Source organism: Phalacrocorax carbo, chromosome 3 (assembly GCF_963921805.1).
Source record: "Phalacrocorax carbo chromosome 3, bPhaCar2.1, whole genome shotgun sequence".
NCBI lineage: Eukaryota > Metazoa > Chordata > Aves > Suliformes > Phalacrocoracidae > Phalacrocorax > Phalacrocorax carbo.
This window is the reverse complement of record NC_087515.1, coordinates 126,755,738-126,776,115: the sequence shown is the minus strand read 5'-3', so window position 1 is coordinate 126,776,115 and position 20,378 is coordinate 126,755,738. Positions and strand designations below refer to the sequence as shown.

General features: G+C 41.2%; 1 protein-coding gene and 1 long non-coding RNA gene across 2 annotated transcripts in view; one reads left to right on the top strand and one right to left on the bottom strand.

Moving 5' to 3' along the window:
• The window catches only part of MSRA (methionine sulfoxide reductase A), a 301,026-nt gene that overhangs the window by 76,021 nt on the left and 204,627 nt on the right, over positions 1-20,378 (top strand). The window lies entirely within an intron of this gene.
• Positions 1,193-15,719, bottom strand: LOC135312912 (uncharacterized). The gene is made up of 3 exons (XR_010372528.1): positions 15,271-15,719; positions 2,306-2,473; positions 1,193-2,171 (listed from the first exon to the last, which is right to left on the bottom strand). It is a non-coding gene; the product is annotated as an uncharacterized LOC135312912 (long non-coding RNA).

Here is a 20,378-nt window from a genome sequence, read left to right as displayed (position 1 = left end):
AGTGCTTTAAATGCATACAACTAATCAGAAATTTAATACATGCTAATTGTGACCAAAATTTCAATTAATGTGTTGATACATTACATCATATTCAGGAATGTAAAAACCGTGAAGTAATCAGGTTCATCATGATCATATCCAATGATCTCTGAAACATACTATGAAGAAACAATGGTGATTGTCTGCCATTAGTCAATATTTTCATGTTACAGATGTGGACTTCATCTCTTCATATGTGTGTGTATATATATAAAAAAAGTATCTATAAATTTACCTATAATTAGGATAATTCTAGGGTGGCCTCAGGGTGATATTGCCAAGTCTATCTCTTTTTAATAATGTTGTTCCTATCATCTCCTTTTAGAAGGTATGATATTGAATATTTTAATGTGTCACAAAAGATTAGTGCTGGAGAGGATTAGGTGGCAGGCTGTAAATGGCCAACAACAGCATAAATAAGTTTGCGTGTAGGATTTTTTCTCTGAGTAAAGTAAGATTTGTGTGCTGAATTATTATTAGGAGAGCGCTAACAAATCATAATTCTCTCTTTGGAAAATTTTTGGATAATAATAAGAATTTGTATCAGTATCCCTATTGTTGCATTCCTTTTATTTTACCTGTAAAAGATGGTGAATGTCTTTAAATAGACAAAAGATAGTTAAGTATGTACCTCTCAAAATTAAATGGAAATTGGACACTTTACAAATCTCTTTCTGAAGCGATTAGTGGAAAAATGAGTAGTAACAGCATAATAGCAACTCGATCCATCCAGGAATAGATGGGGAATAGGTGGGGGAAAAATTGCCAAAAATCTGAAGAGCAGCTGAGAGATAAGAAGGTACAGTAGGGACTGGATTCAGTTCAGAGCTAATACGCCTGAATTTAGATGTCTTTAAATGCGCGACTTTCCCTGCATTGTGCTGGGCGTGTTGTAGGTGAAGAAGCGGGGGCAGAACTGTGCAACTAATCAATTCTTCTGACTCATTAACAAATGTGATTTCAAAAAGTTTTTCATGACATAATTTAGACTTTTCCTGTTGAAAACAATGGAAACTGGGTGAAGCAAGTCCTTTGGTTCAAAACCAAGTGGTTCCATTTGGGGCACCTCTAGGAAGATATGAGGCAAGAAGAAGCTGAACTTTATGTGAGAGTTTAGGGAGAAATCCAACTTTCAGCTCCCTCCTTTGACTAACAGGATTTTAACTGATCTTCCCCCGCTTTCTAAGAGATTCCCTCGATCGCCAAGCAGTGAAGAAAACACTTTTTTTTCTTCAGGTAATGCCTCTGACCCTTTGTCCATTTTATAAATAAATAAACACTCACTGTAGCGGGGAAGAAAACCCAAGTGTCCTGCTTCCAAAGGAGTCCTCTGAGTGTCCTAAAATCAGTCTAAGCTGTGGCTTCTTTGGCTTCTTTCTTAATCCACTGCAACTGCTGTTTGATGCTGGAAGAGATTATCACTAAATGATCTACAATACATTTTTCAGTGAGGGTACTCGTGAGAATTTGCTGGTAAATCATCAGGAACCTGAAAGCGAGCAGGAAAAAAGGTTGAGATGCTAAAGATAGGGAGGTAAAATGACAGCTGAAGTACACATAAACTGTGAGAGGTGTATAGAAAATACATAAAGCACTAGAAATTTTATTACAAAATGATATTGTTATTTTGTGGGCTTGAAATATACAGTTACAGGAGATGGGAGGTTTCATACAGTAAGCAATATGATCCTATTAAAAATGTCAAGCACATAAAGTGAGGTCATTTTGCTGCCCTGCTTGCCTGGTTGGAGTACTGTGTTCTAATACAGACATTCCTTTAACAACGGCACAAACCAACTAGGTTGAATCTCTACGTAATCAACAGATACATTGAATTTTGCAGAATAAAGTTTATTAAGAGATTTCAGTAGCATTCAGAATGTTTTGCCTCAATAAATAATGGCAAAAACCAAGGGACTGCAATCAGCGAAGAAGCCAACTTTTCCGCTTAATAACAGAGCCGCAGACATAGCAATGCCCATTCCCTCCTGGAAATCTTAAACACTGAACAGTGTTAAGGTGTGCTCGGGGAGATGAAGTTCAATCTTACATGTCAGTTAAATGTTTCGTTCTCACAAACCCGTGACTGAGCAAGGCATGACAGAAACATGCTGCCAGGAACGGAACGAATGCTGTTAATGAAGCACATGTAGGGTAAATGCAGTTTTCCTCTTGCACTTTGAAGACGAGCACGATGAGAAAATTCAGCTCTTTACAGAACTTATGGTAACAAAGCAAGATTAAAGAGAAGACCCAGCACACTTACTGGGATATCAGGGCCAGCAGCTGAATATCCTATGAATGAACAACTCCCTTCTGTGCACGATTCTTCAGATTATGCTCAGGTGCTCGTTTTTTAACGTTGGTATGAGGCAACTGAGGGTCAGGCATAATTTCCTTGAATTTGCTTGAAGATATTCACAGAGAAAGTTTACTAACAATAAAAAGTTTAATTAGAACACATTTTGTAGCTAGATCACTGGGGTCCATGAAACGGAGCGTGGCCAGCAGGGCGAGGGAGGTTCTCCTCCCCCTCTGCTCTGCCCCAGTGAGGCCACAGCTGCGGGGCTGCGGCCAGTTCTGGGCCCCCCAGTGCAAGAAGGGCAGGGAGCTGCTGGAGCAAGGCCAGGGGGGAGCTGCCAAGGGGATCAGGGGCTGGAGCATCTCCCTTGTGAGGAAAGGCTGGGAGAGCTGGGTCTGTTCAGCCTGGAGAAGACAAGGCTGAGGGGGGATCTCATCAGTGCTTATAAATATCTGAAGGGTGGGTGTCAGGGGGATGGGGCCGGGCTCTTTCAGTGGTGCCCAACGCCAGGCCAAGGGGCCACGGGCACAAGCTGGAACACGGGAAGTTCCCCCTGAACATGAGGACAAACCCCTTCCCTGTGCGGGTGCCAGAGCAGGGGCACAGGCTGCCCAGAGAGGCTGTGGGGTCCCTTCCCTGGAGACATTCACCCCCCGCCTGGACGCGGCCCTGTGCCCCTGCTCTGGGGGTGCCTGCTCAAGAAGGGGGTGGGACGGGGTGAGCTCCAGGGGGCCCTTCCAACTCCCAATTCTGGGATTCTGTGATTCCGGGATCATGCTACAGGCCTTCTGCACCCATTGCAGTTCTCCCAGGGAAAGAGGACAACCCTTGAGCAGTAGCATTTACACATAGGAGAGGATAACAGCAGCTTTTGACAGCCAGCGCACGAATTCATTATTTTTTAGCAATAAATACTGGAGTTTCAAACTTGAGGTTATGGTTTTTCTAGGATGTAAAGTTCCAGGAAACATAACATTTTTTGAAAAATAGTCACTGGGTAAAAAGAAGTAATTAAACCGGTGGATGATTAGATGACATAAAAAGAGATTGAAGACAGTGGTAAGGGCCTCTTTGAAGAACTGAAATTATGTTAGTCCTTCCAGCTGAGTGACGAGGTTAAATGCATATTTACAAGGTCATGCAGAATACAGGAAGAAAAGGCAGGGTTTTTATTTTCTTCTCTGCGGAAATGCAACTCTCAACTCTTCTGTGTGAGAGAGGCAAGGCTGGAGTTGTTCGCTTATGTTTCTAGTGGTTTCCTCTGAGCATCACCCTAGGGTCATGCTGCCACTTTCAGATAATACCTTTGGTTTACACCCCGGAGGCTGAGGAACCTATTAGAATACCTGAACACTTTGGTCAAGTCTTGAGAACACTGGAATATTTGTGAAAGAGAAATGTTCTTTCCTTTCTCCCCCCAAGAGTGAACAGAAGTAGCTTTTGTATGCAAATGTCGTTTTATTCCCTATAAATACAGTTGTATATAAAAGAAAGTCTTCTCGATAAAGACAGCTTACGGAAAGAGGTGGTCAAGAGAGTTTATGCAAGAAATAAGCATCTCTTGCAGCAAGCAGCCAGCAGTCCGTAGCAGTCCAATAGTTTCTATTTCTATTAAGCATATAAAGAGAATTTCTTCTCTACTAGATAGAAAGTGTCTGAGATCCATGGCAAATAGGTATACATATATTTCAAAATGCTGTCCATGAGAACAGGAGCGTTTCCAATAGTAACACAACCCAACGAAAAAAGAAAGCTTTCATGTGAACTGAACAATTTGAGGGTCTGACTCAGAAGGAGGCAGATTGCTGCTTGCACATTCTAATGCTCTCAGAAACAGTGGTGTCTATTTTGTACGTCAATATATATACCTAAATAAATATACGAAGTAGTCCAGATTGTTCGAGGAGACACTCTGATTGATATATTTTCCATGAAACTTTTAATCAGCTGGTAGTTTTCATATATCAGTGAGTATATGCAAATAATCCCTTTTGGAGGAGACTTCAAAATTTTTGCTATAGAAAGCAGCATCCTTTCATTTAATTTTTTAGTGTTTACTCATTTTTGAACAAAGGTGCCATTCTGTGTGAAATGATTAAAAAAATAATGGAAGTGCATAACTAGGAAATGAATCTCTGAAAACCGAGAGATGATCCATGAGGTCCATGACCTTTTCATGGAAATGAAAACATTAAAAAACCCAGAAATGCCAAACTGTAAGCAAACAGAGAGAGTATCGCCAGGAGAAAAGAATTCAGCTGGGAAAGGACAACAAAACTGCCATATTGAAAACAATAAAAGAGAGAAAGAAAGAAAAAGGATGCTCTCCTGTAATTAGAGAAAGTAGATTGGGGTAAACAAAGATTTAGGATAAATATAAGCAGAGAAGGTTTTCAGCAATAGATTTCTAAAGTTAATTTCCAAAGTTTGATAGCATTTTCCCAAACTTTTGAATGTCTATTACCCCCATCAGAATCAAATTCTAATCAATTCTTGAAGTAAATAGAAATTAGTCATCTCAGTTAAGTATGTGGGCTTAAGGTAAAATCTTGTTTGACTGCATTTTCTTTTCATCTTGTGAAAATGATGTAAAATTCTGAAAGGTCTGTTCTCTTGGCATTGTGGTCAGCATTTCCAGAAAGGTGACGTTGCTCTGAGAGAGAACGTGATCAGTAAAATTTCATCGCGAGCGTTTCATGTTGCGTGGAAATCATGCAATAAACTCTTAACTTTTGAGAACTGGGATTCTTAGTGGGATTCGGACAGGTGGACGGCTCAGGTTTTATTTGGTTTCACGTTGCAGGTTTCTGACTGCTATATTTGCAAAAGCACCGAGGTCGTACACGTCTAGATAATCTCCCACAAAGTCAGAGAAATGTGTTAAAAGAAGGAGAAACATGAACTGGCCACATATACAATACCCGCTTGAGTAGATCCCAAACTTTCAAGGTCTTTTTTGCTTGGGACGAACAATGCATTCAGATTTTTGAAGGAGCAATACAGCTTGTTTCTTAGAAAATAACGTTAAAGCAGGGGTCAGATATCACATTAATTATGTGGAGGTCATTTTGAGAAAATTACCATCAAATGTGTTGAAAAAGGTTTTATATTCTCACAGAAATTATGATATGCTGTTTCTATGGAAACTGCAACAGGAGTTGATAAAAGCTCTTTAATGGAGGTTTACAAAAGCTTAACATCCTGAAGTCTAGCAACATCTACGGAAAAAGCACTCGTACACACATAAGGCCAATTTCTTCTTTGTGGCAACTCTTTGATTTCAGCCAGAGTTACATCAGGCATGAACTGAGTCCCTAGCATTTAATAGTTTTGTAAGATATAGGGATAACTATTATAAGATAATATTTGAATTGTAATCCTCAAATCTTTCTCCTCTGTTGGACACACACGCGCTGTCATACTGTCAACCCAATGAAATGGAGCAAATCTTGGAGGAACAGAACTATTTAAAAATGAACATTATTTCAATCTGTAGAACATTCTGGCCTAGGATTTTTTTTTTAAATATATTTCCATATTCCATTAAATGTGCTTTTCTGGTGGGTTCAGTCTGGAGCGAGACTGAACTTTTACACATGCTTAACTTTAAGCATGTGAATAGTAATATTGACTTCAATGCATAAAGATAAGAAAATGCTTAAGTGCTTTACTGGCTTAGAGCCAGATTGCTCGGCTCCCAGCAAGAGCATGCCCAATATCAATGAGTAGTAATAATGAAAACGAGAATTTGCATTTTCTTAGATAGTTTATTGATAACTTTTCCAAGATGAATATTCCTTTTATCTACCATGCATACACAGAGTCTGTTTCTTCAGTGAGATGTCATTCTGAAAAATTTTCAAGAGCCACGGTGGACTGCGGTTCCCTCTCTTTTAGCTGAGGGGACTAATAAACATGAATCTTGAGAAAAGAGGAATAATGTGATATTTTAGTGCAAAGTGCGGTCAGGGTTATTACTGTGATTTTGGGAAGATTCAAAATATTGCTGATTTGCTGACAAACCTGTCATATGTATCTTTAAAGCTCAATAACAGTCCCAAGGAAAAGAAATGTGGGTGGAGTGATGGTGAAGAATAGGCCATTACATGAGTTAATAGAAGTGATAGAAACATTCTTACAGCGTTTGCCTGCAAATATTAGTTTTATAAGATTTTTCTGCTTTCTGCTAAGACTTCACAGCTCCCATTTGTATAGGGTAATGAACTACCTTATGGAATTGAACTACAGACTATTTGCAGACTATCAAATTGTTAATGTTTTTTTCTGTGTATTTGCTAATGAACATGTAAGCAATTTGGGATGAAATTAATAACAAAAGTTTGCTCATCTGCATAAAAAGTGGATTTTCTAATTTTGCTATATGGGTATCAGATGCAAGGGAGAGAAAAGAATGGCTAAAATTTGGTTGCAGCATTAGCGTAATTTTAAACTGAATCCTCCAGTTATCCTGCCTTTCTGAGTATCTGTTCAGTTTGGTGTATACACTAAGACTCCTTTTGGAGGAGACTAAACCAACTTATTGTCTTGGAAAATAAAATTTGAACTAGTGACTGACCTTCAGGCAGCTGCACACAGCCACGCGATTGATGGTCAGAGTAAGTCTAGTCCAAATAGCATGTAATATACAGATAGGGACTTTACCAACAACTGCTTTTTTACAGATTTATTTTTGTGCAACTGAATTACTTGCTTTTCTAAACATAACCACTAGGCTTAGGAATGTACAAAAATAAAATTCTGTCTCTGCGGCCGTTGTTCCTTGTGGACACAGTTTTCACATAAAGACAGAAGTTCTGGGAGATACAGAATCCCAGAATCCCAGAATTTTGGGGGTTGGAAGGGCCCTCTGGAGATCATCCCGTCCCACGCCTGCTTGAGCAGGCACACCCAGAGCAGGGGTGTCATGGTTTAGCCCCAGCCAGCAACTCAGCCCCACGCAGCCGCTCGCTCACTCCCCTCCAGTGGGATGGGGGAGAGAATCGGAAGAGTAAAAGTGAGGCAACTCATGGGTTGAGATAAAGACAGTTTAACAGGTAAAGCAAAAGCTGCGCGCGGAAGCAAAGTAAAACAAGGAATTCATTCACCCCTTCCCGTGGGCAGGCGGGGGCTCAGCCATCCCCAGGACAGCAGGGCTCCATCACGCGTAACGGTGACTTGGGAAGGGAAACACCATCACTCCCAGCGTCCCCCCCTTCCTTCTTCTTCCCCCAGCTCTATGTGCTGAGCATGACGTCACATGGTATGGAACATCCCTTGGGTCAGTTGGGGTCAGCTGTCCCGGCTGTGCCCCCTCCCAGCTCCTTGTGCCCCTGGCAGAGCACGGGGAGCTGAAAAAGGCCTTGGCCAGTGTAAGCGCTACTGAGCAACGACTAAAACATCTACACACTATCACCGCTGTTTCCGGCACAAATCCAGAACACAGCCCCGTACGAGCTACTACAAGGCAATTGAACTCTATCCCAGCTGAAACCAGGACAAGGGGGCACAGGACCGTGTCCAGGCGGGGGGTGAATGTCTCCAGGGAAGGGACCCCACAGCCTCTCTGGGCAGCCTGTGCCCCTGCTCTGGCACCCGCACAGGGAAGGGGTTTGTCCTCATGTTCAGGGGGAACTTCCCGTGTTCCAGCTTGTGCCCGTGGCCCCTTGGCCTGGCGTTGGGCACCGCTGAAAAGAGCCCGGCCCCATCCCCCTGACACCCACCCTTCAGATATTTATAGGCACTGATGAGATCCCCCCTCAGCCTTCTCTTCTCCAGGCTGAACAGACCCAGGTCTCCCAGCCTTTCCTCACGAGGGAGATGCTCCAGCCCCTGATCCCCTTGGCAGCTCTGCCCTGGCCTTGCTCCAGCAGTTCCCTGCCCTTCTTGCACTGGGGGGCCCAGAACTGGCCGCAGCCCCCCAGATGTGGCCTCACTGGGGCAGAGCAGAGGGGGAGGAGAACCTCCCTCGCCCTGCTGCCCACACGCCTTTTCCTGCCCCCCAGGACACCGCTGGCCCCCTTGGCCCCAAGGGCCCAGTGCTGGCTCAGGGTCACCTCGCTGCCCCCCAGCACCCCCAGGGCCTCTCAGCAGAGCCGCTCTCCAGCAGGTCCCCCCCAGCCTGTGCTGGTGCGGGGGGCTCTTCCTCCCCAGGGGCAGGACCTGGCACTTGCAAGGTTTACTAATAGTATCTATGAACTATGTGAGTGCTGTTGACTGGGAGCATGTATTTGAAAATGTTAAATAATGATCTCGGGTGACTGGAGTTCATTTTGATTCCAACTACAAACTCAGTTAAAAGAAAATGGGAGACATTACTGATTTCTGTACAAGGCATGTATTAGCAAGTGTGAGTAGAACTAGCATATATGCATTTTAGAGAATTTTTTAAATATTAATTGCACTGAAGACATCAGATTACTTATGTGATTGGCTGCCAAAAGGCACATGGCTGACTCTAGAGCTGTTCAGCCGTTTACTGGTGGTTAATGCTATTAAAAATTTGGGAGGGATTTGAGAAACCAAATGGTATAGGCATATGGTCAAAAGTCAGTAGAAACAGTGTCATGCTTCTGTTGCTTTTACCTTTAGAATAAGGTAGGATTAAATTGAAGTCCATGTCTTAAAACCCACTCTCCTCAATGAGGACAGCTATTTCAGTCATTGACTAAAGTTCTTTTTCCCTCCATCTTGCTAATTAAAATACAACAACAACAAAAAACCCCAGGAAACAATAATGAGCTCCATATGTAATAGTAATACTAAATGATTTTGTTTATCATGGACACCTTGATTACAGATTGTATTACAGCCTTTTCCTGTCAAGGACCCAAGGCCAAAACAGGTACGCAGGGGGACCAACAGAATTTCAATTTCGGTTGTGCAGGTTCACTTCAGTGAACCTTTGCATGGGTCTTTAACTGTAACCTGTCAGTCACAAGATTCAGCCATAGTCAAATGAATTAGAAGTTTAGTCATCTGTCTTGTCTACATCACAACCCAGGTTCTTTGTCAGGGTGTCATTGCTGTACTATGCCTAAAACAGTCCTGAAAAAGGACTCCTATTAATCAAAGCCCCCCATAATTTGTCTTCCAGATAAGCAATTCTCAAAATTCTCTAAACTCTTTTACGTGTAGTATTTAAGATTGCATTAATGATCTTAAATAATTAAATGGATTAATTATTTTTATGGAAGGAATGAAAATACTTATAATAAGCATAAATACAGAGTTAACAAAAATAGATTTTTTTTTTTCCGAAGGAAACCCTTAATTAACCATCAGTAGAGAATGTGTGATATTACTGTGCTTTTAGATGCTTGATTTCTAAGAACTGTCTGGTTGTCTCTTAGGTACTTTCGCTCTATAAGTAGAAAGAAAAACAATGAACAATGTAGTTTAAACCTTAGTAACCTGCTTCAAAATGTGGCTGTCCAACACCCATACAATATCATTCCTTGGAGTACTGCCAAGAATATTTATTTAATTAAATATCATCTGTTTCCTCGTTAATATGTGGTTCTTCTTGGCTATTTTGTTGTTTCCTTTGTGCAAAAATCATCCAATAAATTTGCATCAGCCCTGATGTATTTTCTTCATTAGATGCTTCAGATGATGAGTCCCTAGGCAGGCCTTAATTTGATTTACAGTGTACAAAGAATTGAACCTTTTTACAAATTAAAACCAAAATGAAACAAACCATAACAGAACAACCTTCACTGAAGCTCTGGGAAGTGCTATCATTTGTTCTTTTCCTTCTGAAAAATAACATAGACAAACTGCAAAGGTGTCATAGCAAACAGTTATCGTAGAATTAATTCTAAAACTATTTGTTTGTACTCAATTATAGTCCTTAGTAAGGCAAGAATTTTCATCTGCTTAAACCTGAAACTTGTTTATCTTCCTTCTGGAGGGAATTTTATTTGTTTAAAATCTTCCAAGTTAGGTTGTTGAGGTCGATGTTTCTGGGATTTAAGATAAGATGCTATGTGAGTAAGTGCGAATTATGTGTGCCAGTGATCGGTGATAAAGTCCACCACTTCAGCTGTGAGGTGAATTTGCCAAGCTCTAGCCTAGCTGTCCCCCACCATTTCATATCAGCTGGTCGCCGACCAGTTTATTGCATAGATTAAGACAATGTGTATTGCATGTACACATACAGACAGATATATATGGATTTGAAAATGTCTTGGCAAACTTTTGCTGTCTAACTTGTGATAATATTGTGTTTTAAAGTCAAGCGCAGACAACACCTAAAAAACACACCTTATGTTGATGGAATTAGGAGAGGTTGAGGGAGCTGGGGGGGTTTAGCCTGGAGAAGAGGGGGCTGAGGGGAGCCCTTCTCGCTCTCTGCAGCTGCCTGAGAGGGGCTGGAGTGAGGGGGGGGCTGGTCTCTGCTCCCAAGTCACCAGTGACAGGACGAGAGGAACCGGCCCCAGGCTGCGTCAGGGGAGGGTTAGGTTGGGTGTGAGGGAAAATGCCTTCCCTGCCAGAGGGGTCAGGCCCTGGCACAGGCTGCCCAGAGAGGTGGGGGAGTCACCGTCCCTGGGGGGGTTCAAACACCGTGCAGCCGTGGCACTTGGGGCCATGGTTTAAGAGGCCTGGGGGTGTTGGGTTGGGGGTTGGGCTTGGTGATCCTAGAGGTCTTTTCCAACCTGAATGATTCTATGGTTCTATGATTCTATAGAAGTGATGTAGAAGGAGTGCAGGTTCAGGGAAAGCTACTTGTGCTTAAGAAAGCCAAATAAAATAATTGGTAGAGGTATTAGATCATTGTGAACTATAAGCATCCACCACTTCATTGAGATAGAACAGGCTGGTAGTGGATTTTCACAGTTTTTGTTTGACTGAGAAAATCAATGAGCTTTGAGGCTTCTGCTTTGAAATCCAGATTGAGAAGCCCAAAAGAAGAGCTGTTACGCTGAGCAAGCCAAGATCTACATTCAAATCCCTATTTCAAAACAGGGAGGCAACTGGAACTTTTTAAATTAAATGATTGCAAAGATTTTTATTTTAAGCATGGATAAAACATTCCTTTATTTTCTTAAAATTGTTTTGGCAAGTGGCTGAATTAAAGTTATCTGGAATTTATAAAAATTGAATAGATATAGACATTGGTATGGGAAAATTTTCTTCTAGCAATGGAAGTCTGGCAGTGTTATAGGCAATGCGAAACCAATCTACTGTGAGCAATGGGCAGGCTTAATTATAAGTGTATGAACACTGCAGCTAACATGCTGAGTTTCTAATTGAAAAAATCATGGTCATTGTTTTCATATTTTCCTCATAATGAATGATTCTGATTTCTCAGAGTGATTTCTAATATTTTGCTACTTGATCCTAGTGTGAAGTTTGGTCAGCAAATACAGATCTTAATTTTGCAAAATATTACTCATGTAGCGCACCTTTTCCTGGTAGATTATACATTGAGTAAGATCTTGTTGTGTGATTAATTTGCAGCAGTGTGCAATCTCAGGTCATGAGTGCGTTTCTGCAGAGTAAGTGCTGCTTAATCATAAATGTAGCAGGTTCCTAGGTTTTCATCTTTCCCAAATCTCAGCCTAGCTTTTTGCAGGAATATGTTTTGAGATCTGCTCTGTCTAATGCAGGATCCCCACGTACACAGCAATACTAATGAGAGTGACTCTGACCCCCATGAGCCTGTCTGTTCCTGTGTGTCCTTCACCCAGCTGAGAACCTATGCATTAACGTGTTACACATAATGAAATAATGCAGGAGTAGTACCTATTGTGACTGTATTTCTCCATCCCTAATTACCATCTTGAGATTTATAATGATATAAATGAGTTTGGCTGGAGTCTGTTTTATACATCAAGTATATGTGCTCTGTACCGAAGTTCAGTTAGACCGGAGAAATGGTTTGGTTCAGTTCACATGTACAAGCCTGGGGTACGCAGCGTACTGAGTTCCATTTGAGTCACACGTGTCTCGGAAGTCTTGCCCTCTGCTTTTCAAGGCTTTTGTCTCACACACCTCTGAAATATTATCCCCAATTTAAAGTGTTAAACCGGGTATAATTTCCTTTCCCAGTTCAGGAAGCATGTGACATATTTAAGGGCTGAATTCAAATCTTACGAATCTGACTTTAGCATATATAGAGTTCACACAGTTTGGATCCATGATTGTAACTCCTGTGACTTCTTTACTTAAGTCACTTAATTTTCCTGTATTAATTTTTTTTTCCTTGTCAAGAACTAGCACTAATTCAAATTATATCTCTTTCCGTTGCTGATTAAGTCATTAACATTTAATACTGATTTGAACATCAAAACCACTAATCAAGCACAAATATTAATGGCTCCATTTTGTAGCTTTTCCTATGACCTAGGTTGTGAGTGCTGCGGCTCTGTTATGGCCCACAAGTTCTCAGGGCACAATCTATTTCTGGTACAGCAGTTTTGCTGGTAAGCGTGGGGAAAGGTTGGAGGGATTTTTTTTAACCTTCCTCCTTTTGTTCCCCAAAGTCATTCCTTGCTGTTGGTAATTTGATTTATTTATGATGATGTGAGCTCTCTCCATTCTCGGTGCACTCGTTTACTTCACAATCTGTCCACACTTTTCCCTCCTCATTCATCAGCCCTAACTCTACCTGTGAACTTCTCTTTGGGAAGGTGGACGGATACCATATTGATGGCAGTAAAAATTATGCTGCTGCGTGTAATAGAAGGAAGACTGCGTGAATAAATGAATATAATGTAATGGTCTGCTAATTAATCAGCCTAGGTGACCTTATGGTTTCACATTTATGAATCTTTTCTTTCTAAACAGGGCTTCTTTCATTCATGGTCTTTCTTCTTGAGCTTGAATATTATTAAATTGGTGCTTTTAATAGCATCTCTCTACTCAACTTTTCTTCAGTAAGCCTGGCCTCTTTCTAGTGGCTTTTCAGTACTGGGAATATAAAATTCGTACGCGTACAGTGAACCGTAATAACCATGACATCACTATAAAGATGTTAGTCTTCTTGTACCACTTAGTGCAGGATGTCTCAGATACCTTATGCATCTAAAATAGCATTAGCTATATTTAAATACTTGAATATTTCCACATGTGCCACAGGAGTACGGTGACTTTCTTACATTTTTTTGTTTGTTTTACTATATTAAAGATACATTATAAATATAGGTACCAATAGCATGAGGCATAACGTAACCCAGCAGTCAGGCGCTGTTCTGTGACCATCTGCACAGGTCAAGGGCACTCATTCTGCCTGACCCTCAAGGCAGAATGGTGGACAGCCGTCTGAGAGCAAAGGCTGCAGCTCTGTTTGGGGGGGTCTGCAACATCTACCCCAGTGGTGGCTGATCATAGGATTGTAGAATCATTAAGGTTGGAAAAGACCTGTAGGATCATCAAGTCCAACCACCAACCCAACACCCCCAGGCCTCTTAAACCATGGCCCCAGGTGCCACGGCTGCACGGTGTTTGAACCCCCCCAGGGACGGTGACTCCCCCACCTCTCTGGGCAGCCTGTGCCAGGGCCTGACCCCTCTGGCAGGGAAGGCATTTTCCCTCACACCCAACCTAACCCTCCCCTGACGCAGCCTGGGGCCAGTTCCTCTCGTCCTGTCCCTGGTGACTTGGGAGCAGAGACCAGCCCCCCCCTCACTCCAGCCCCTCTCAGGCAGCTGCAGAGAGCGAGAAGGGCTCCCCTCAGCCCCCTCTTCTCCAGGCTAAACCCCCCCAGCCCCCTCAGCCGCCCCCCAGCACACTTGTGCTCCAGACCCTGCCCCAGCCCCGCTGCCCTTCTCTGGACACGCTCCAGCCCCTCCAGGCCCTTCTTGTCCCGAGGGGCCCAAACCTGAGCCCAGCACTCGAGGTGGGGCCTCCCCAGGGCCGAGCACAGGGGCCTCATCCCTGCCCGGCCCCTGCTGGCCACACCAGTGCTGACACAAGCCCGGGGGCTGGTGGCCTCCTTGGCCACCCGGGCACTGCTGGCTCATGCCTGTCATGGCTGTCAGCCAGCACCCCCAGGGACTTCTCCGCCGGGCACTTCCCAGCTTTTGAGATACTCTCTCAGCTGATAGCTACAGTGATAGCCCTAAAGAAAGCTTCTTACTACCTTTATATGCCTGTGGTAATAGTGATGCAGGATTACTGAAATGAGGGGATAAAGATTGAAGGAGGAGGTATTTTTGAGAACAGTTCCCAAATCAAATATTGCCTGTCGCATTCCATGATTTATCAACAAGCTGACAGCCTATTTCAGATTTGGAAACCTCCCAGAACTGTAAAATAAATCAAGCCCCCTCCCCAGTTTAAGTAGTACTTTGCCCCTTATCTGAGCTCTACTGGTTGTGGAATAGCGGAAGAGGAAGGTGGCATAGTCTAGCTCTAAATTAAACGGCTTGGCATTTTGCCAGCACCTACTTTTTCCTGCTACCATGAACTGTGTCAAGATCTTTTTTCCTCTCAGTTGACTGTAATCAAAATGTCATTTTGCCATTATTGATTCTTTCGTATGAGCATCTGAAAGCGCTGTGTTTGAAATTGCTGCTTTTTTGGTCAAAATTTACAGTCCGTATACAAAAGTTTCCTCGTCCTCACTTCTCCATAAGTATCCTTTCTTACATTTCCCTTACCTTTTCATGTATTACTTTTAGTGAAATCCGTATAAAATGTCTGGTCTGGATGAAGAGGGAGGAGGGAAGAGACAGGACTCACGTAACCTCTCTTCACGCTCATCTTCCTTATTTTTTGTTCCTTTTTTTATTCCCCAGGAACTTGTTGTTGAACTGTGACATCTCAGAAGCTGTCAGTCAAGCTGCCAGCCCCCCTTTCTTTTTTAGCGTGTGATACGAGATTATGATAACTTTTCACTTCTGTCTTTTTTTTGCTCCCTTTTCTCTTTGCTGTCATGCCACTGCGGTGGTGAAAGAAATTATCTAGTTTTGTTATCGGTGACTTACCTTTGTACCTTCGGATCTCCCCTTACAGAGTTTGCTTACTACGTTAGGCATTCCCCTGGTGAGCTCCAGTCCAGAAACTTCCATTATTCTTAATTTTTCCTTAGGCAATTTCCAAATAGCTCCACAAGAAATGAGACTTCTGTTGTGCTGAATGACAGGACACCTAGTCTAAACGGTCCTGGCCTAAGTGAAGTTAAACGCAAAATCATCTACTGCTGCTCTGCTGATCAAAGAGCCAAACTTGCCTTTTCACACTTTGTCTTTCTTTTTTTGCTTCTGATAATTTTCTCCAACCTGGGCATGAATTGTTATGCAAATTCTTTTTTTTCCAGATTTGTTGGAACAGGACCTTTGTCCTTTTCAGCAGTTCCCTGTTGATTTCTCAGGAGTTGCCGTTCGTGGAGGGCAGTTTTTGAGAGGTTTGTTTGCAGGATCTCTCTGCCGTGGGAGTGTCATTTAGAAAGGACCTTTGGCCAAAGGTCTCAACTATTCCTGTGATTTTGTTTTTCACTTGTTGATTTCCAGCTGACCTGTGCTTGCAGCTTTGAGGAAGAAAAGTTTGAAGCAGCAAACTGAGGCAAAGAGCAGGAATTAATTTTTTCTGCTTTCTCAGGGAAAAAAAAAGAAGAGAAAGTTATAGAAATAATTCCTCACTCTCTCACTCTTATAGTCCCGCTGGCTACGAAGCCTATTTATCCAGTGGCTGAACTAGACAACACTCTGGGTCCACATCTCATATGCATACATTTTTATATATAGATAAAATATGGATAGACAGGTGTGTAGATATATACAGACATATCATCTTATATATATATGTATGTGTTTGTATAAAGCAAAATGAAACTTGAAATCCTTAGAGATTTTTGTGTAGGCTTAAGTATTGCTCCATGTTACTTGATATTTACAGTTTTGCAAAAACCCACATCAGAACAACTTTCAGCGTTTCAGCCTTATACTGGGTCTTCTGCCGGTGTTTTAAACTACAGATGACAAGATTGTTTTCACTTCCAAACGTACGTGTCACAGTGGTCTAGATCCATCTTTACTTTTTAAATAAAGGCTATACAAACAAATTTCCAGTCTGATGTTCCACCCTCGCTTTAGGATACAAGGTGTCTAAGCTAAACTTACGGTCCAGGCCGGTTCTAAGATCAATGCAGTTGGCTGCCAAAAGACATTTCTAGGTTCCATCATTAAACGGTTTCAAGTAGAGAAGGGGAATTTGTCTGTTCGCTTGCCACTTTCTCTCCATGGCCCACAGAAAGAGCTTTACGTGTTCATTAGAGAGGTTTTAGATAAGTAGATTAGATAAATCTCACAGTTAGAATTTACAGGTCTTGTTTTCCTGCTATACAATCAGTTGATCTAGATTTTTTTTTTTGAGTAAACAAACAGAATAGTCCCCTGTGCTTATGACACTGATTTCTTAGCAGGTGTGAACTTTCTCTATGTGTAATTAAAAGTTTTACTACTGATCTTTGACACATTTTGGCAATTCACTTCAGTTTCCAAAGGCTGTATATTAAAAAACACTTTGTACACCACTTTCTGCATGAAATATAACCAGGAAAAGACTTTAATTGTATTTTGACTTTCAGTTCACTGTCCAATAATTTTATATAATTGTTTATTAGAGATTATTGTAGTCTCTACTACAATAATTAGAAGTTGAAAAGCAATAAAAAGAAGCAATCTTGTTGCACCACAACGTAGCCGCTAGATTTTGCATGTTTTCTTTTGCAGTTACTAACCAACAAAGATATTTTTCTAGTCAAAGACGTTTTTCAAGAATCGCACTGCTGGCTAAACAATTTCAAAAGCTGCATTTAATAATATTGTAAAATAAAACTATTTCCCATGGTTGACTGAGTAATGTAGCTTCTTCGAATAGTACAACCCTTAGCTAATTAACTGGGTGCTTTCATATCAGGAGCTGATTATTGCTTCTGGAAACAATCATTTAGCCACTGAGAGAGGAACAACACATCTTAATGAAGACATTTTTCCTTACAGATCAGCTCATTAAAAATTTTCTAATGCATGTCACCAGTGAGGCTGTAAAGTAGTTTTGACTGATCCTGCAAACTTTCATGGATTTTTGGCTGTAAAACAGGGATATAATGTTTGCTTATGAAACAGGAATATGTGCAGCAGCGAAGGTGTTTAGGTAAGTTCAGTGGTTTTGGGAAGCTGCACTTGTTGCTTGCAGAGGTTTAAAGGCCAAGACGGGATGACAACGGCTGTGACTCCGAACTTTTATGAATCTCAGTAGACATAATTGTACTGTGTAAAAAACTTGTATTCCAAAGTTAGTTCTTCTCTATTAGTTAAGTGATATTGAGCTGCTTAAAGACTAAGTCAGCCATGGCTCAGAAACACTAGCAGGTAGTTGTGATCATTCTCATTCCCAACGTAAGAGAGAGATTAGTCTAAGCATGTGATTTCTAAACGATCTGTGAGTTTGGCTGCAATTGAAGTGCATTTCTGAATTACCTATAGAATGGAAAAAAGTGAAATTATTTTAAATAATAATCACAAAAAAAGAATTCAAAGTGTGTTACTTTGAAGAGAGTTACTTTTAGAAAATGTAAACAACTTTATATAGAATCTTGAGATTCTTTGACAGAAGTGTTTGTAGAAATTTTTGGAAGATTTTGCTAGTTGAGGTGGCCAAATTGTCAAAAGATTTTTTTTTTTAATGAAAGGAATCTATAAGAAAATATTTATATTCATGATAAGTATTGATATTAGAAACACCCCCTCTTTAATCACTATTGTGAACTTGCGATTGATTTAGGTTGTTCCAGAAAAATATAATTATAGGGAAAGCATTATTGGTATAACTTTTATTTTGATTTGAAGAGACAGAGTTTGATAAAGTGACGGTTAAATATTATTTTTACTTAAACTAACAAACCAGCTTGAATAGAAAAATCAAACATAAAATTATCATTGTGATGAAAGACAGCCTTCACACAAACGGGGCCATATTTTGTCAAACAAAAGTCTACATTTGGGATCTAGGCATCTCTTTCAGTATTTGGTTGTCCATTTAGTTGTGGGCACTTCTCTAGAAGTATTTATTATGCTGTTACCCTCGTCAGCAAAACCATCTAAATCCTTTGTAAATGTTTTGTTGACGGTTATGTAATTTTAATTCATTTATATAAACATCAGTAAGAGAACAAATCAGTGAATCACAAGCCCTGGACATGCTGTGACGTGCAATCTTTAATCTAAGAGTTGGGATTGAAAACTCTGCGTGGAGTTCATTGCCAAGTTATTTTATTTTGACACTTGATGTTGCCTCTACATTTATTTGTATTGCCTACTGACAGAGACGGCACCTCAATCATCTGCTAAGCTTTCACTTTTCGTAAAGACCAATCATGTGTTAGCAACACGGGCTTACTCGGGCTGGGCCTCAGGAGGTCTCAAGTCACACCTCCTGCTCAGAGCAGCGTCAGCATGAATTCAGCCAGATTGCTTGCGGCTTTGTCCAGTTGTGGCTTGAAAACCTCCAAGTCAGACATTTCACAACCCCTCTATGCAAACCGTTCCAGTGCTTTATTATCCCCAGAGTCCTCTTTACATCCAGGTGGAACCCCTCCTCTCTCAGTTTGTGACCGTTGTTCCTCCTGACGCGCAGCTCAACAAACAACTTGAGTTGCTCAGGCACCTTTTCTGCTCTTTTCTGAAGAGGGCAGTACGTTGGGAAGACACTGGCTACAACCTGTGCAAAGGTACACTAAGATGTGTCTCTCGCTCTTCCTTCATAAGCAGCTGAGAGTCACTGGGTGTTGTTCTGACCGGCTCCTCCAGCAGCATAACTCTGAAGGAAGAATCGGGGTCAATTTAACTTACAAAGCTACGCGTGTTTGACTCCCTGGAGTAACTCTTAGTCTTCGGAGGCAGAGCAGAGCCTGCGACTTGTACAGATGAAACTGTGCCGTTTGCTTCCAGTAGTCTCTGTTATGCCTAGGTTAGTAATAAATTCAGGTCTTGTGTTCCCCTCTAACATCAGAGCTTTTATATTTAGCTGTGCAAGGAAATAAACCATTGAACTCACAAACTTATTCTACATTTGATCGTATCAATTTTATATTATTTGAACATTTCTCAGTAAACATAGCAATGGAGCATGAGTTACAGCTGCAGCATTTTCTCACATCACTTTCTGTTCTTTCATCAGCTTTGTGCTCTTCGTTTATTGCCTCCCCTGAGTCATCAGTATTGGTCTAATGGACTGGAACAGCCTAAGGTGAATGGTAATTACTTATTGAGTTGCTGATAGCCCAGATGAGAATAGGACTTATTAGATCAGTAATAATGGAAATCTGTGTTTAATGCAGAAATTTTAGAGTCTAAAAGAAAAGTGAATTTATCATTTCTTTCTATGCAGGAAATTAAAATATTGTTATAGAAAGGTTTAAAATTAATTATATGAATCATATCAAAAGAAGACATTTGAGAGGTAAACATAGTAAAAATGCACTGATTGCGGTCTTTCTGAACAAAACAATAAAATGAAAATGGTTTTGAAACCACCTTTTTATATGACAAGATATGAAAGAAAATATTCAGCCCCCTAGGAAGAAACGAATACAACCTGCTTACCTCTGCCAAACAAGTAGTACCCTTAAACTGCCTGAAAAGCGTCCTCAGAAACACTTCTGTTCCCGCTTCGTCCACACCGGGATGGTCAGGGCTCAGCTCCGGTTTGGTTTCAGAATTGCGGGTGTTCTGGGTAGAGATCTCGTTAAATCTTGTTACCCGCCGTTGTCAGGGTGGCTGAGTGCTTGGGTGGGGAGTTCTAAGGGAACATAACCTGTATAAAGTGGCCACTGATACTGTGCTTTTGTTCTATTCTTTTTCTGTTCAGATTAATATGATCTGTTTTTTCTTCCAGTCTTTAAACTCTAGTGTATTGTTGCAGGCAGAGACTTGGCTTCTTTTCATTATCCACCGGAGTAATTTTCTAATTCATCATCATGAAAAGTCCTTTATTAAAAGGTCTGCAGCTGCATTGTTAAAGAAAATAACAATAATAATGATAATAATTTGTATTAACCGACATGCCCAATCAGGAAAGTGGTGCTCCACTG